The following is an 18,849-nucleotide window of genomic DNA, read 5'->3' on the forward strand; positions in this document are numbered from 1 at the left end:
TCCTTTTTAGGATTTCCCCATGTTGGTTTTGAACATAATCTCCTTTAGAATCCCCTCTTCAAATTACAAATATAATTTTGTAAACCATGTGTTATTTTTTTAATCTTTTCTACAAATTTAGATCAATAGCTAAATAATGCATAAATGAAACACTGGTTTAAAATCTTTAGGATTGTAGGGAAGAGGATGAAGAATAACTAACTAACACTAAGGATATTTGAAAAAGCCATATGAAGGGCCAGAGAGACGGACAGTTAAGGGCACAGGCTGCTCTTGCAGAGGTCCTGGGTTCAATTCCCAGCACCTACTCCCCCATGGTAACTCACCCCTGCTTGTAACTTCAGTTCCAGGACTTCTGACAGCCTCACACAGACATACAAGTAGGTAAAACGTCCACGAACATTAAAATACAAAAGCCATATGAAAAGCTACTTGCCAACTTACAACGAACGTTACAAGGTGGGTAATTCTCCTTCCATTGGCTACAAGTTCTCAAAAAGTCCAGAGCTAGATGTAGGACACCTTGCTCTCAAGTTGTTGGTCGAGGATGTCACAGAGATGATACCAGAGTTGTCAATTCTCATTGCTCAGGGCTACCCATCAGAATGTGATGGTAAGATCCTATAGCTGATGACACCACACAAGTAGGTCAAAGAACTTGAAGAAATCACGCAGACCTGCCTGCACAGTATTTAGCAGGAAGCTTCCACCCCTGCTAGCTACCCTTTATGATGCTAGAAGATGCTATGCAGACTATTCTCACTCCACTGTGACTACTCAGGGCTACATAACAAAAGCCCTGGCAAGATGTACTCATGGGTGCGCCATAAATGGCAGGAATGTAATGAGGATCACTAATCATTTTCTGGGTGGATTTAAGGTCTGCACTACAAGAGGAAACTTTTGCCTGGCATTGTAAATGTGGTCAGGAAAACCATGGCAGACAGGCACATAAGCCCTGGGAGTGAACCATAACTACTATTTTCTTAAATGGATATATAGTAGCAAACTATACCAGTTACAAGCTCATAGATTAACACAGCTCTCGGTGGTCATTGGGGGAGCATCTTCATACAGTGGATGGTAGTTAATACACATTCATAACTAGTCCAAGTATTGAGAATGAACTCTCTGTGGAGAGCTCAGCCACAGAAGCTCCCACCATATCAAGTTCCCTCAAGGCTCAGGGAATATTGGAAAGAAAGAGGTGGAAAGAGTTTAAGAGCCAAAGGTCAGAAGGAGTTGGATCAAAACAATGACATGTTCTCATGATATGGTCGTTGAAATCACAAACTCAGTGCAGTTGGTGTCCAGCAGAAGAGCAAACCACTCAACATTCCAGCACAGATGTGGTAGGGAACTGAAGCCCCTGCCTGCAGCTGAGAAGATTATGTCACTTGAGAAGTGCTAGGGGAGGGTTTTCTTTAGGGGTATGGTCCCTAGTGAGTGGACCATGCTGCAGTGGTGGCCCCTCACTCATGAGTAGGCTTCGCTGTATTCAAGGGATTATTAGAACAAATACAGGGGGTGAAGTGGATATATTGAAATATACTGTATCAATGTATGAAATTCTCAACAAATAACATTAAAACAGTGTATTTAAAAGTGTTAAGGTTGTAAGCTTTCCAGTCCAAACTCTTTTGAGAGTTCTGGACAAGGAACAAAATTGACTTGCTCATTCCTATACCCTCAGTTCCTACTTTGTGTCTGAATGGCCTTCACATCCATATATCATATTAGCATCCATGCATGCACCCACCCATGCATCCATCCATCTATGCATCCATCCATCCATGCATCCAACCATCCATGCATCCAGCAAGCCATGCATCCATCCATCTAGGCATCGATCTATCCATCCATGCATCCAACATCCATGCATCCATCCATCTATGCATCCATCTATCCATCCATCCATCATGCATCCAGCAAGACATGCATCCATCCATCTATGCATCCACCCATTGCCTACTGCAGGCAACACTCAGTCAGGAAGCAGCTGATCAAAAGGCATCCTTACTGATTTCACTGCCAAAGTCCCTTTCCTTTTCAGTCTCTTTACAGCACGAGTTATCTTGTCACATTGCAGATGAAGAAAGAGACCCAGGGGCTTGCTTAAGGTCGGGCAATGATTGATGGTGGAAGCCAGCCAGACCCAACAGCTCATCCCCTGCAACAGACATTCATCTGAACTCTACCAAACAAGCCATTCCAGGACACCTGCTCTGACCCAATCTCCCTTCCCAGGCTCAGCTCCACTAAGTCCTCTGCACAGTGTTTAAGGGTCCCCACTCCTACTAAGTGCTTTGATGCTGTGTCCATATTTCCCTGCACCAAGAAAATCCTAACCAGCAAGCACTGCCTCCTGGGGGTCGAGGACTGTGATTCCCTGCGGAACCCCTTCCATCCTTCGGCACCCACTATGTTGGTTTTCCAGTATGTATTTGGCTCCTGTTGGTTGTCTGGTTTGGCTTTGGCCTCCACTCACTAACCCATCTGAATATTAATTCATCGGGGTTGGGTACCCGCTAAACCACATTATGTTTGATGCTGCAGTCAGGAAAGAGCCAAAAAACTATGCCCCAAGAGCCTGAATTATAGGAGAGAGGAACAGCCAGGACTGGAATTTTAGGAGAGTGACTGGGGACAGGCATGGTGGCAGAGGCCACAGAAAAAGGAGAGTGTCCAGGACACCAGAGTGGGGTAGGGTAGCATCACAGTGGCAGCCAATGAATGAAGATAAACACTGTGGGAGCCAAAGCACACCTAGATGAGAGTTGGAGTCTGAATTAACACCAGGGTGACTGTGGAATTACTCCCTGATATTTCATTTACTGAGTTTCAAAGGGACCTTTTCTGCCATTACCACCTTCTTCCACCAAAGGATTAGTTAAGGGATGCTCCACTGTCTTAGACTCTGTAGTTGGCTTCTCTCACTAGATCATATATGCTTTACAATTTAATAGGGAACTGGGGAGACATTTCTCTTACAAATACTCGCTTTATAAAGAAGGTGGATGACAAGAAGGAAAAGAAATCACTTATTGGTATCATTACCTCTTCATTTTGCTAAACAAGACAAACTGACGCAGCAAGACCCTCAAAACTGAATACAAGGAACGAATGTGTCCTTGTGTTTTTTTTCTGCCTTGTTCTAGAACATCTCAAATGTTACTTTTACCTTTCTGACACATAATGCTAAAGTACAGCTTTGAGGTTTGGGTAATAAGACAAAGAAATGCAGATATTAATATGGTTTCAAAAAAAAAAAAAACTCTGTAGCTCCTCTGTATTCTCTAAATGGAAGAGTCTGCTTACCTTCCTTGTTTTTCAAAAAAAAAGTTCATGAATTCAGTCCCCACATTCTACATTTGTTGCAGCTGTAGTCCTCAAGTATGTCATCTGCAGGGCTTGACCTTCCCCAGAAAGGTCAAATCCCCTAAGTTTCCAACTCAGGTACACGAAGAACATGCGTCATCCATCATCAGTCAGGGTAGGGCCAGAGGCTGCGAAAGCTTTATTTCAGTCACAACAAAGTTCAAGTAGGAGATAAAAAGCCGAACTAATAATCCCATCCTTAAATAACCAACTGTGGAGGCTCCTGGTATGGTGGCCACAATCAACTTCACAAGATAAGGGAGAGCCAAGGTTCTAAATTTACAGAAATTCCATATGATAAGGGATGTCTACATGTGGAGAAGAGAAGGCAGTGGGGAGGAGGTCTGGGAAGAAGTGAGGAGGCTGTGATGGGAGAGCCTGACTTTTAACCTGGAGATCTGCACATGTAGTGCCTTATTTGCTCTATGTCTTTTCTGTGTCACCTTTTGGCGAAGAACTCACTTCAGATGGCAAGTTTTTAATTTCCTCATCCCCACTAAAAGAGGCAAATAACAGAGGAGAAAACAACAAAAACTCCCTTTTAATATAGTTTATGATCCCAAAGTACATTCCAGAAGAGTTGAGCTGCTTGAAATCTGCCACACATGAACCCCTTGTCAGGGCTACAGACTTCTACACAGAATTGCTAAAAGGCCACTTCATAGGCTCTGAAGAGCCCCTCCTTAGAGACACCCTCTGTCTGACTCTTTTCCAAAGGGAAAGTCCCTCACATTCCCAGAGACAAGTTTTCCAAGAGTCCTCCACAGCGGTTCTGAAGGTAAGCCCTCAGTTGCACTGCCAAAACCTGTACAAGAGTCATGGCCTCCCAACCTCCCCAAAGAGAAAGAGAGAGTGCCAGCTAGGAGAGGAGCTCTCCACAGGGTGGGGAGCAGTACAAAGAGGATCAGGTCAGAGTTGCCCAGCTGCAAGGTCTCCAGTTTCCTGTTCAGACAGAAAACCAGAAGGCTTCTCAAACATACCATCCAACAAGGGTAAAACATCAACCAGCAGAATGACATCTTTACAACAAGGGATTTGTCTATTCAGCCTTACCAAAATGATAACAAAATAAGAAATGAGGTGATTCCTTCCTGGGGGACAAAGTTCAATGATCAGTCTTCTTTAAGGACACATTCTCTGGAGGTGTAAGGCCACTGATTCTGGCCTACGATGTTTGGTGTGAACACCAACCACCACTTTGTATGTTACTTTTTCCCCATTCCCATGGGGATACTGATGTGCTTGGGGTATTCCAAATTCACCCCTGTACTGCAGAGTTAAGAGAATGCCTAATGCTTTCATGATGGCATAGTGTATCCTCCTTCATATGTAGTCTTCAAGGACACCTAAGCAGTTTTCTTCAACCCATTTTCATATATCTAGTTATTCTCTATCCTCTCTGTCTTCACTGACATGTGGTAAATTACACACGTCCTGTTTCTGTGGATTCTAGCTTCATAATCCAAAGATCTCCAGCTAAATCCAAAGTTCTTGATCAACAACTGTCACCTCTGCACCAACTCAACACCCACCTTCATGTTAAAGCATCCAGGGACCAGCTGTGATGCATACTATTAGCTGTCAATCTGACGCTATCTACAACCAACCAGGAAACAGTCACCAGGCATGTCTCTGATAAAGTATCTTGATTAGATTAATTAAGGAGGGAAGACCCACCTTAAATATAGACACCACCATTCCCTGGGCTCAGGCTTGCACTGCATACAAAGAAGAAAGAAAGCTTAGAAACAACACCCATCTTTCTCTGCTTCCTGGCTACAGATACAATGTTTCCATCCTTTTCTGAAGCAACTTCCACGCTCCCATCCCTCTCCCAGGATGCAGCCCAGACTAGGGCAAGCTCTCCTACCACTCACTCTCGGTTCCCATTCCTGTGGTCCTTCCAACCCAAATGAAATTCCTCATCAACAAAAACCTTCGACATACTATCTAACTCAGTTCTAGATAACACCCTCTTCCCCAGTGAGAACACAACAGCCTTCCCCTGACACCAAAAACACACAGAGCAACAACAACAACAACAACCACAACAACAACAACAACAACAAAAAACGGTACCATTCATTACTCAGATCTTCCAGCCATAACCTCTTTGCTCTATGAAGTGACAGTTTAAGAAATCTCAGATTAACTAAATGAACAAACACTTTATTTGTTCATTTTTTCAATGCAGTTGCACCATGCCATTCTTGCATGCCAGGTAGAACACTCTGTCACACCCAACGTGAACATCCTGGAGGGAATGAAGAGAGCAGAAACATTTCACGCTGTAAAGATATTATTCATCTGATGTCATTTCCAGTGACTAATATTAATATTGCTATACCAGATGTCAGAAAACTATGTAGCGATCACAGAATCTTCCAGGCAAAGGAGATTGTTGTGTGCCAAAATCTACCTCAAAAATAAAAAATCTATCAAAGCAAGAGTTCAATCCCACGGTCTTCAAAGTATTCAGAAGAGCCTTCCACAGGAGTAATTGAAAACACATCTTGTGCTCAAAACCTCATCGAATGGAACAAGTCCTGAAGCCCATTCAGCCTATGGCAATATCTGAAGAACAATATGGATGTTTGGAAAAGTTAAAAAACAAGAAAGCTACAGAATTTTCCCCACCAAATTCCCCTACAAAAAGATAAGAAAAACAAAGGGGAAAAAACCCAAAACAGTAATTTGGACAACCCTCCTCTTAAAAAGTACTTACAGAGAGGGCCAGAGAAGGCTTGAAAGGTAAATAAATCCCTTGCCTTGAATTCCGAGTTCAGTTCCAGGAACCCACGTAAAAGGAGAGAACTGGTACCGGGAGGATCTCCTCCCAATCTCTGCATGTGCACCCCGCTACGTGCACACATAAATCATACAAAACCACATACCATACATGTCCTACACACATACCATACACACACCCCACATATATATCATGCACACACAAGTGGCCTCAGTGCAGTATGCACATACCATACAAACACCACATACTCACACACAACATGCACACACCATATGTATATAAACACACCATACACACACACACAAGCACACACATTATGCACATACACACATCATACACATAAACCATACAGACACACACATCACACACACACATATACAAACACACACATAATGCACAAATGCAGACATACATACACATCATGAACATGCAGACACACAATTTCATATACAGCATTAACATAGATTATTTACATACACACTCACCATACATAGACATACATATTCACATGTAGCACGTAAACATATACGTACACATACATGCACACACAGAGAGAGAATAAAATGAAATAAAACAACCAAGTCCTTACATAAAGGAGTTCTACCACAAGATCGTTACATGGCAGGAACAACACATCGCCTTGGTTAATTCTCATGACAACCCTAAAAAGTCAGCACTACCATGTCAATCTACAGCTTAGAAAATGAAGACTGAGGGATTATGTCTTCCAAGACTACTGCTGCAAGTGTTTTCTGCCTTGTTCCTGACTTCACAAGTACCTTGAAGGTGTAATGAAAGAATTACTGTCCCTATGGGTGTTGCTCACTCATGAAGGACATACTTAGCTAACCTTCATGACGACTTGTGTTCAAGTCCCAGAACTGCAAAATTGAAGGAAGAGCTGGGAAAATGGTTCAGTGTGAGGAGTTGCTATTCAGGCATGAGCACCTGAGTTTGATCCCTAGAATACACACTGAACAAAAACAGTCATAGTGTCTGTCAGTCCCAGACCTGTAGTCCCATAGAAGGAAGGCAGCTTCCTGAGCTTCGTCACCCAGCAATCCATCCTGGCTTAGCTGCTGAGTACTGGGTCAGAGGGAGGTGTGCCTGAAAATGATTTGAAAGGGAGCTGAATAGAGTGCTCAGCAGGTTAAAGGCACTTACTTTGGAAGCCTGATGACCAGAGCTCAATTCCCAGACCCCATGAAGGAGGATTAGCAGAGAGCTGACTCTGAATTTATGTTGTGACTACCACAGTGTCAAAGCATGCACACGTACGCAGAACAAATAAATAATTTTGAAAAGGTGGATAGTGCCTAAGGAATGACACTCAAAGTTCTTCTCTGGTCTGCACACACGTGCATCTCCACACAAATGTGAACCATGCATGAATGTTTGTGTGTGCCTGTACATGCGCACACATTCACAGACACACACAGAGACACAGGTACCACATGCACGGACACCAAAAGGAAACTGTTTCTAATGAAATGTTGCTAATGAAATGAGAATCCTATGTAGTAAACTCATCTCTCTGGGGCTGTAACCTTCATGTCAAATAAACACTAAAACATTTGGGACCCACCGCAGCCTCAAGACCCCGGAGCCTCAGTGCAAATGCTCCTTGCTCTACTTTTTTGTTTGTTTGTTTGTTTTTTCTGTTGCAAGAGGCTAGCTAATTCAGCTGAATTTTCCTTGAGAGCATCAGAACATAATTTCAAAGTGAGGTTGTCATCAGAAGCATCCTTCACAGCAACTTCACTCCAGTCACACTTCCTTTGAATATGGCTCCAAGAACTATCCTAGCACCAAAGCCGCAATGAACACTAAAACGCTAACCTTATTTATTAGATGTCTTCAGAAAAAGTGCAGCGATTGTTACTGTAACTACTTATATGATTCGTGTACAGGAAATGGGTCTTGCATGAAAAGTGTAAGAAAGGGGAAAAGTATGTCTTCTAAGGTGACTTTGCCTCACTTAAGGCAGATTTGGAAATTATTTTCTCTTCTGTGATATAAACAGTAATTACTGTACTTATCCTGTGGGACTGTGTCGAGAAGACAGTATAAAACACTCCTGCAAGAAGGTAAGGAGAGGGGGGCAGAGGGATGGCTCCCTGGTTGAGATCATTGGCTCTTCTTCCAGAGGACCCATGTTCATTTCCCAGCACTCACATGACAGCTCACAACTGTAGCTAATCCGGTCCAGGGTATTCCACGGGCACTGCATGCAACGGTATGTAGGCATATGACCCATGTGCATAAACACAATTTTAAAAATTTAAAGAGAAGTCTGATGGTGTGAACAAACAGACTATTTAACAGTTGTCTAGTTTGCCCTTCGACCCTTACTAACTAAGGTCACCAGAAAGACTGTGGCTCAGCTAGTAGAGTGCCTGGCCAGCCTGCACTCTCGGTTCAGTTCCCATCAAATGGGTAGGGTGTGATGCTGCACACCCACTATCTCAGCACAGGTCAGTCAGGTCAAAAGGATCAGAGATTCAAGATCATCCTCCATTATGAGGTTTGAGGCCAACCTGAGATGCATGGGGTGGGGGGATCAAAAGCAAAACAAAAGGAACAACATAAACGTCAGACTCCCCACTTCAAATCGTTCAAGGCTGCCTACTTCCAGGAACCAATTGCAGTCCTCAGAGGGGACAACGTCTCTACACTTCAGTGCTCCTGCATCAGATCCCAACACCCTGCTCTTCTGAAAGACACTGTGCCTGCCATGCCCCTAGTACATTAACCTCCAGCGCACAGGCTGATACATGCTCTGCCTTCTATACAGGAGAAATTGCTTGCTCACTGAAACCTACCCAAATGGAATCCCTGAATCAAGATGGGTTAGGAGGAAGCTCTAGCTGGAGAGTCTACCATATTACCACAACAAAAGGTTATCAGTGGTGTTCCTACTAAATGTAAGAGAGGCCATTCAGAGTAAGAGCATTCCGCTTAGAGACTATGTCTATTTCAGTGCTGATATAAGGAAAATGTGTAAAAGTAGTTTCTGAATTAACAAATATCGACTATGTTCAGATAGAGATTATATATGATATATATGACTCTCTGCATATATAACACTAACCCTAACCCCTTACTCCTAACCCTAAACCCTAGCTCCTAACCCTAACCCTGTGACATAGATTTTTTTAACATTACAGGAGAAGCTGGAAGGCAGCACACCCTATGAAGTGCTTGCTGTGCGTGCATGAAGTCCTGATTTGAATGGCAGCACCCAGATCAAAAGCAGGTCGTGGCAGCACACTTGTAATCTCTGCTCTGGAGAGAAAAACAAGCAGATCCCTAGGGCTCACTGGCCAGCAAGCCTAGCGAAACTGGGGAGCCCCAGGTCCCAGAGAGACCCTGAGTAGAAAGACAAGATGGCTCCCAAGCAAAGACATTTAAAGTTGACCTCTGGTTCACACATGCATATGCACACATGCATATGCACACATGTGCATGCACACCCACACACTCACTCTTAAATTAAAAATTTTTAAAAAGACTGTAAGAAAATAGAAATATTAGAATTGGCGACCTAGTGGCTTGTATTATAAAAGTTTATTTTTTTCCACTATAGGCTTGTTATACATGATATTAGATAAACGTTTTAAAAAGAATGTATGAATGAATGACTGAGCGAATGAAACCTAACAGTGGGGACTGTCTTCTCTAGCCCTCTAGCTGGCTGGCCTGAGCCAAGGAGGCAGTGTTTGAATTGAAGGTATTCTGTTGAACTGTAATTGAGATGTCAAAGCCAAGGCATTACAAGGCTAGTCAGTAAACAAAACTGGATGTTAACCTGTCAAGTAAGAAACTGTAACTTCAAACAATTTCTCCATCTCTGCTGGTGCAGGCTTTAGGAAAACATGTCTCTTCCTTTAAGTTCACAGAACAAACTCAGGAACAAGGGGCAAGCTCTTAGGGAAGACATCACTTCTGTAGCTCAGAGGCACTAGGGGAGTTAAAGCAAACACAGATTTGCTCCAGGTCTATGGCATTTTACACCCAGGTGGAATTTCACAAGAGGACTCTGTCTCTACCTACAGCAGGAATGAGGCCATTTACCCTCACCCACCCAGACCCGCTTCACATGTTGCCAAGACCAAAGCCAGAGCAGAGTTGGTGTTTTCTCCAGGAAGACAGCAAAGCAGGCTCCTGCAGACAGAAGTATGCAAACTGTTACAAAGGCAATGTGGAGAAAGCTACAGGGAACTTACTAAGAAGTTCATGGCATGCTTGCTCACTCTCCTGTGATGTCAGGTCAGGCTGTGCAGTGTTTTGACACTTTAAAAAGTGTTGGCTTTGAAGAGGTGGCTCAGCTCCTTGTAGTCCTTTCAGCATGCTAGCTCAAATCTCTGTATCCATTGTCAGTCAAGCAGTTCACAACTGTCTGTATGTAACAACTCCAGCTTCAGGGGCCCCAGCCCTCTTCTGGCCCTTCCAATACAAGCAGACAAAGAGAAACACACACACACACACACACACACACACACACACACACACACACACACACACACATGAATAAAATAAAAACCTTATAAAGCATTTTATAGTATTGATTATAGTAAAAATGTCACGGGAGTAACCTTAATGACCACTAGGAAGGGTGAGATTTTATAAGGTTGTAATAAATGTTACAGAAATACACTGACCAGAGTATACTAAACAGCAGAACAAGCAAGTGAAACAGTAATATGGGCACTGTGGACCCACTGTTGTCAACGGCAACAATATTAAAGAAATAAATAGAAATGTACACACGAACCTACAGGATATTTTTGGTTTCTCCAGACAGGGTTTCTCTGTATTCTGTCCTGGAACTCACTTTGTAGACCAGGCTCGCCTAGAACTCACAGATATCTGTTTGCCTTTCTGACTCTGCTGGGATTGAAGGTGAGTGACACCACACCCAGCTCATACAAAAAAAAAAAAAAAAAAAAAAAAAGTTGTTCCTTTTTAAATTTCCCAAATTTTTAATTTTTTGATGAATATATCATTAGAACTATTTGTGTACTTATAGGTGACTCCAGAAAAAAAAAAAAAAAAACCTGTAAAGTGCCTTAAGTTCCCTCAGGGTCTTTGGTATCTGCACCTTAGTCCCTCATTTTACTAAGCGATTTTCTTAGTGTTGAGGAGGGGAATAAAGGGAATGCCTCTTAGCCAATGTCTTAGTTTCCTTTTCAAGTCCAACCCTTCTGTTTATTCAGCTGCAGGGTACACCTCTGCTTACCTCTCCAGACCACGAAGCCCCAAGCCTGTCCTCCTCCTAGGCGCCCACTTGCTCCCAGGTGGCCAGGAAGAAGTGGGTGGGGGGAAGCCTGTGCACAGACTCAGCCAGACTCAGCACAGCCCAGGAGGTGTCCTCCATACAGGATCCGGCCACTGCTGTGACTCAAGTGGATGTCAGCCAGGAATGGGGCGATGGCTGGGAAGTCAGTAGGAAAATCAGCAACGACATACTAAGTCTCCCTGGGTAAGTCCTGGGTGGAGATGATCCCATTGGTGCCCATCTACAATAAGACCACAAGGCGGTGAGACAGTTCAGCAGGTAAGGGCACTCTGCTGTCAAACCTGATGACTTGAGATTTAGGACCCGACAGAAGGTGGGATAAAAAAAAACAAAAAAAAAAAAAAAACAAAACTGGTTGTTCTCTGCTCTTCACACGCATAAGGTAGCACGTGAATCCCGCCCCACATAAACATTTTTAAAAGGGCAAAACGGTGGTCACTCAAACTGGTGGTGGGCAACCACCAGTCGAACGCACCTACGGTCCGATTTGCTTTCGAGTCAAGAAGACTCCCTCCTCTTGGCAGGTTGAGACACATCCAGGGTAACAAACTCAACTTTGGCGACAGTGCTCAAGTGCACTGCGACTCACAGGTGCGGCCGCTCTTGAACCCGCTCATCTTTCTCCACCACTGCACACCTTGGGCACCGTGTCCTTAATTAGATTGCTATGCCTGCGTGCACAGCCTCCCACCGCCCCTAAAGGCAAACCGCACTAGACGCCTCAATTTCATCTTCCTGCCTGGGAAGTCGAAGTAGAGGGGGACGGTTCCAGCTCTCCCTTGAAATGATCCTTATTCCTCCACAGTAGGGATCAAGAAGCTGCAGCACCGCTGCTAAGTCCGGTCACCAGCGGCGATGACAGTTAAACATGGAGGTTAGTTGCTCCACAGCCTGGGAAGAAACAACAACCCCACATCAAGCCTCGCACCTCTGGGAGCTGAACTTACGTAGAGGTTGCTGAACTGGACACCGTAAAAGCTACTTCTACTTACTGCTAGCTTCGCCGCCGCGGAGCTTTCAACGTCGCCCTCCCGCAGCAGTCGGTCTCCCCACGACTCCCCGTAAGGAAAGAGCTCTTCAGGATGCAGAGCCCCGTCTCGTGACAGCAGCACCAGCACCAGGAGCAGCGATAGCGGTGATGGCGGTGCCAGCCGCCTGGCTGTCCGGTCCCAAGACATGCTCACCCCTCCCTGGCCCCGCCCTCCACACCTTGAGTCTCTGCAGGCCACTGTGCCCGCCAGACGCCCACTCGGACCTTTGGTCCGAAATGCGGGCCCAAACACCGCGCTGATTGGCTACAGCTCTCGGCCACCGACCAATCAGCGACTCTGTGAAAGTTTGCCAGCGGCCACTACAACTGGCTCTCATTAGGTTTTCTAAGACTGCTGTAGTTTGGTGGAGCAGCCAGCCTGGGAAAGTGAGACTGTTGGCCAGATCTGGTCTGGGCTGTCCCAACTACTCCTGGGCTACCCACAACTCTCCAGTATGGGTTATGACGCTGCAGGAGGTGACCTCATGAGCTGGAGGGACACTCAGCGCGCTGGCAGCTGTAGGCTGTAAGCAACTGTGCATTCTAGGTCGGCAGAGCGAGGGAGTGTAATGAGATTACACACTGGAGTTTTCTCCCTGCCCTGGAGTCCCGGGTACCCCTCTTGCAAGAGGCCAGGCCTTCTGATAAAGATTCAAAGGAGCTTTGTCTCTATCCCAGGACTGCCCCGCCCCACCCACAATTCCTGCTGAGAAGCATGCCTTTGTGAAAGGCTGACTCCCAAACTCTATCCCCAATCACTGGCTAACCTTTGGGAGGACACTGCCACCCTCTGAAATGTCCTCCCCAGCTGTTTACCTTCCCTGGGGCAAACCACCCCAGGCAGACTGTGAATCCCACTTTGTTGTGACACCATTCAATTGGAGCCTAGAGTGAAGCTGCCTGGCGCCAGCGCGGGACAACTGAGTGTTTTCTCCCAAAGTAAAGGAACTGGCCTAGCAGGAGGCCACAGAGTCCATAATCCCAGCTGCCCTGTAGGGCTGGAAACCTCACAACCTGGAAAGCAGCTGCACCTGGGTTGGGGAACCCCCTCCACCATAAACATCCCCTCTGCTCTAAGCCTCAGGAGCCAGATGAGATTTTATTACCATTTTATTATCAGGAGCGTGAAATTTCCCACATACAGCCAGTTTTCTCTCAGCTAGGCCCACCCCCCACGGGCTCCTTAGAAGCAAAGGTAGTTTTTAAAAAAGCCTTAGAGATACTTTAAAGGACTCCCAAAACCAGCTTTCTCGTTGTGTTTATTCCAAGCCATGTAATTCTTAATTATTTATATATTATTTAATATATTTCTTTATTATTTGGCTCCAAGGGGCCAAATAATAAAATCCTTGAAGATACTAGACTGACAGACTCCGAATCAACAAAACAGAAAAGGCCCAGAGCAGTTTGTCCCCGCAAGTGGAGAGAGCTATGTTTTCTCCCTCAGAAAACAAACTGAAACTTGCACTTTTTTTTCTCATTTGCCCCCCTGTGACCAAGTATTTACATTTTGCTGAGGACAAAATGGTGTCTCAGAGGCAGGAGGCGATTTGACTTGTCCAAAGTCACCTTATTTACTCTTCCATACACAGTACATTCTGCCTCTGGCTCACCATCCCTCCATTCTGCATAACAATAGCTCTAACATTGACTGGAGGTCTAGCCTACAAATTAGAGGCAAACCAAAATCAAAGATGGAATCCCCACAGCTTGATTTCCTAGTGTTCTCTTTCTTGTATAAATGCCCATCCTCCCATACACTCCTACTCTCCAACAACACACGCCTGCCAACCTGAGAAGGGTAGGCTAGCTTGTGAATTCTGACCAACAGAATGGGGCCATAGTGTTCAGAATTCACTTCAATGGCCTTTCTGTCTTGCCAGTCAACACCGTATCTCCACTGGATCTGAGGAAGATATATACTGCCTTAGGAGGGCAACACATACTGAAGAACTCCAGAGAGACTCTGGTCACCAGCCAGCAAGAACCAAACTGCCAAGAGACCTGTAAATGAGCTTCTGGAGTCTTGAGATGGCACCACAACCATGGTTGACTTTGGTTGAAGCCATGTGATAGACCCTTGAAGCAAGGGCCTCATTTAAGCCATAACACATTCTTAATTCATAATGACCCTGAGAAATACTAAATATGTGTTGTCTTAAGGCATTTCATTTGAGAGGAGTTGCTGGACATCAATAGATAACCAAATCAGGAGAACACTGTGCTAAGGAAACTAAACTTGAAGAGTGTTTGGTTTTTTTTGTTTGTTTGTTTGTTTGTTTGTTTTAAGTGATTACTGTCACGTGACTGATGTATGTCAAAGCTTATCTTTAAACCCAGTTTTGTCTTGTCTCTGGACTTCTACCTTCATCTGCAAATTGTACTGACTCAATGGCATTTTTACTTTGCAATGTAACAGGTTAGATTCATCTCTGGCTATGCTATCAGCTGTCAAATGCCACCTCCTACATTTCATGATGCAGAATAACTCAAACACTAGTCCTGTTCCCTGTGGTGGGTAAATTTTTCCACCAGTCTACAAATGACCCTTTGTATCCCTCAAGGCATGAAGCAATAGTCTTCAGAATGCTTTCCTGGACAACAACTTGATTTAGAAGCCTCTTGCTCAGCACATACCCCACGTTTACATACCAAGGTGGAATGTCTTCCCATATCTCTCTTGTGATCCAATTAGACACCTTCAGTATGCTTTGGGAGAAGAAATGTTGTCTTATTCTGAGCCTGTCAAATGCCTAGAAATTCGAGGAGTATTTGTTGAGTGAGTGAAGCCAAGCAAGCCAGCCTGGGACTAGGACCCAGTTTTGCTGGCCCAGAACAGCGGTCTTTCTCACTGTCCACCCCACCTTTTCTACTAATGGGACCTAATTTGTAATCCTCTTTACCAGGCTGCTTAGCAACCCACCCACTACTGTACTCCAGTTTTCATCAGTCTCTCATTCATTTGGCAATATTCCTGCAAGCTTACCCAGGTGGGTAAGCTATGATGGGTTTCATGACCTGGTCCTCGACCTTACTGGCCCACGATCACAATTAGGTTTGGAAACTGAAGCATACGTACAAGGCTCTAACATACCATGTAGTCACCAGCAAAACAGGCAAACTGACTTTGAAAGTAAAGATAGTACTGGATTTGATTCCTACATAATCTGAGGATCAAGAAGTGAATCCGGCAGAGAGATGGCTGAAGTGAATGGTCTTGTGTCCCTGAATTACAGCTGTACTTAAACAGACATTCTTTGGAGCTTTTACATTTATTTTTAAATGACTCCATGGCATCAAAAGAGAGGCTTCTCCTTTAAAATGTCACTTTGTGTCTTGGGGAAAAGACAATTTCTGTCATAGCTGTTCCACTAATCAGAGGGAAGAGCTGCTTCTCTGGTACCTATAGCTCCGTTTGCAAGGATAGAATTTCTGTGAGCTGCCCAGCTGGCTGAAGAGGCAGAGGCCCCTTTCAAGCTCAGATTCTAAGGGACTACAGAAGTGTTGGGTCCTTGGTCTTGGGTTGGGTCCTTATGGTGACTGACACCATTTGAGAACTGAGATTATTTTATCCCCCTCAAGATAGGGACTGAACCAGACACCATGCTTCCCAATTGATCTCACGTGACTCTCAACACATTCCTGTTATGAATACTGTGACCTCAAGAATGATGATACTTCCTGTTATTTTGCTTAGGAAAATGAAAGCACATCTGTTCCTCTGTGTGCAGATAGATGCAAGTTCTCAAGAGCACGTTCCATGCATAGTCAATGGTTAGTGAGATGAGCATGCTCAATGTTTAGTCTGATGAGCATGCTCAATGGTTAGTGAGATGAGCATGCTCAATGGTTAGTCAGATGAGCATGCTCAATGTTTAGTCAGATGAGCATGCTCCAAGGATAGGCCAGAAGTATATGCTCCATGGACTGTCAGACAATCATGTGCCATGCAAAGTCAGGGGAGCACACTCTCTGTGTAGCCCAGCTCTTGTAGTACTCAGGGACTCTTTGCATAACTTTGCTATCCAACTATATTCCAAGGTCGGTGTGATGGCCTGTGAAAAAATAGAATAGGGCAAATTAGCACGTCTTCTCAGACTGAGGCTCACGTGGAATTATGTTGGGCCTAAGAAATACCACGCGCAAGATAGTATTTGATGTAAGATGTACGGTGTATAATGACTGTGAGTCTTGCAGTCTTGTCATCTATGTTACTGACCATGTAGGTTTCCTATAATTTTAAATACAGAGATGGTATGGGGGGGGGCATTCAGATTCTTTCCCAACAGCCTTCCTCTTCTTTTCTTTGGACTCAAAAGCTTCATACTGTTCAGATTCTAAGTGCAGCAAAGCTAGGAATGGTGGCCCCCATTCTGACAGACAACTAAAATTGGTCCAGCAGTCATGATTACAGTTGCTACCTCTTCCATTGCAGAACACATCCCTTGGATGTCTGAAACTGTGTGTTAGGGCTTTTACTATGCACCCCTAGGACAGCATTGAGTTGTTAATTAGGTGCAGCTGAAGGGGCCAGAGACAGCTCAGCAGTTAAAAGAATTTGCTGCTCTCAGAGAGCCCCTGAGTTTGGTACTGGGCACCCAATTCCTCAGGACTGTCTCATACTCTAGGGAACGTGGAAACCAGAGACATGCAGACACACATACCTACACGTAGTTAAAAATCATAATAAAAGTAAGCCCTAAAGGCATTAACAAAAACAGAATGGAACAAGATGCTTTAATAAGACTTACTGAAAAAAACCTATGCATTATTTATTTCTGGAAGTTTGGGGGCTGCAGGTAGTTGGCCATTAATAACTAAGGCAATAAAATACAAAGCCATGGATAAAGGGCAATGCCTGAATGTCTTTTCTCATTCCTACAAATGTCTACTGTGTCTTCAACCATTCCCTTCCTATTGGCCTTTCTCCTAATCCCTAACTATACACCAGTCAAGCCATTAATATTTTTCTCTACTTCCTACTGCATTGATTTTTTTCTCTGCATTTTTAGAGCCTCTGCTAAGAAGGAATTTAAACTAGCCAGGTGCCTTCCTTTACAATACAGGGAAATGGACTGTTCCGTTTCCACCAATAGATGGCTCAGATGGAGACCAGCTATGAAATCATATGACAAAATTGTCTATGCAATTTCCAGCCTTTTACCTTTAGACCTCTTTGGTATTTCTCACCCTTCTGGAGTCTCTTTCTAGAAATTCTCTGCCTGGCTCTCCTCTCTGGTCATCTCCTTATATTCTTCCTTAAAGTCTTTGTTTTACGCCTCTGCTCTAAAAGCATGTCATTACTGAGGCCTGATTCTCTTTCTGCTCCATGCCATCCTGGAGTGTCCGGACTCTTCTAATGGCCCCTACTCACAGCTAGAGTCTCAGACCCAGCCCTGAGCCTTTGGCTTTTGAACTTACATCCAGCCTTTTGCTGAGTTTCCCCTGAGACTCCACATCAAGAACGAGAAGAATTTCTAAATTCCACGTTTCTTCTAAAGGCATGTATTGTTACCATTAGCCTGCTGCAGGTCCTCATTGTATCTCACCTGCTCCCTATGGTAGAAGAAATGGTAGCTTAACTTATTCGTTGTTTATTCCCAGTTTCCCATGCCCAGACCTTTTATACAAGGAGAATTACTGCTTGCTTAGCTTTTCTTACAGCCAAAGGTGGCCATTGGAGATGGTATGTACCTGACTTGCAGAAATCTACTGAAGCTGTTGGTCTCTGGAAGGGCCTTTATGATGGATGATACAGGAACTGTTGGCTTATATCCCATTCTTGTATCATTAAACACAATTGCAAGGTCCTGTGCTCCACCAACCATCTTCTTATGGCAGAATGGCCTCTATGAGAGCAAAGCATGACAAAGCCAAACTGCAGAGAGCCCTGCCCTCCTGTCACCACCCCTTCACTGTGAGAGAAAACACACCACTGCTGGCGTAAACTTTTCTTACATGTAGGAATTCCTATGCCTTATTAATACACTCTACACTTAACCCTGCACTGTCCATAAAATTTAAACAAACCTATGGTATATCTCTGTCTGACATGCTTGGGTGGAGCTTCCCCACCTTCCTGGAAAGCTAATGCTGTTCTGTATCTCCTCTGATATATACTGTTCTTTCCAGCCTTACATCCTCAGAATACTGAACTGTTTCTCTCCAGTACCCCATCCGCAAAAACAGCTGGATCCTGGTATATCTCAGCAGATGCTGCTCCTTGCCATTCCCACCTGCAGATGTTCCAAAGAACCTGCTCTTTCTGCCTGCCTAATACTTGTGCATATGTTTCTCAGCCTTTCCTCTAAACTCTCCAGTACTCTAGTTAGGTCTGTCATTTCCAAAGGCTCCAGGGTTTGAACTGTAGTTTCATGTCATGGTACATCTTTG

The 18,849-nt window shown here is 44.4% G+C and overlaps 2 pseudogenes; both read right to left on the reverse strand.

Annotated features, from left to right (window-relative positions):
* Nid2-ps11 (nidogen 2, pseudogene 11) overlaps positions 1–12,869 on the reverse strand; it is a 36,768-nt pseudogene extending 23,899 nt beyond the window's left edge.
* Positions 12,870–16,485: 3,616 nt separating this feature from the next.
* Positions 16,486–18,849, reverse strand: part of Uba52-ps1 (ubiquitin A-52 residue ribosomal protein fusion product 1, pseudogene 1) — a 37,111-nt pseudogene continuing 34,747 nt past the window's right edge.

Source organism: Rattus norvegicus, chromosome 3 (assembly GCF_036323735.1).
Source record: "Rattus norvegicus strain BN/NHsdMcwi chromosome 3, GRCr8, whole genome shotgun sequence".
In the NCBI taxonomy this organism is placed as follows: Eukaryota; Metazoa; Chordata; class Mammalia; order Rodentia; family Muridae; genus Rattus; species Rattus norvegicus.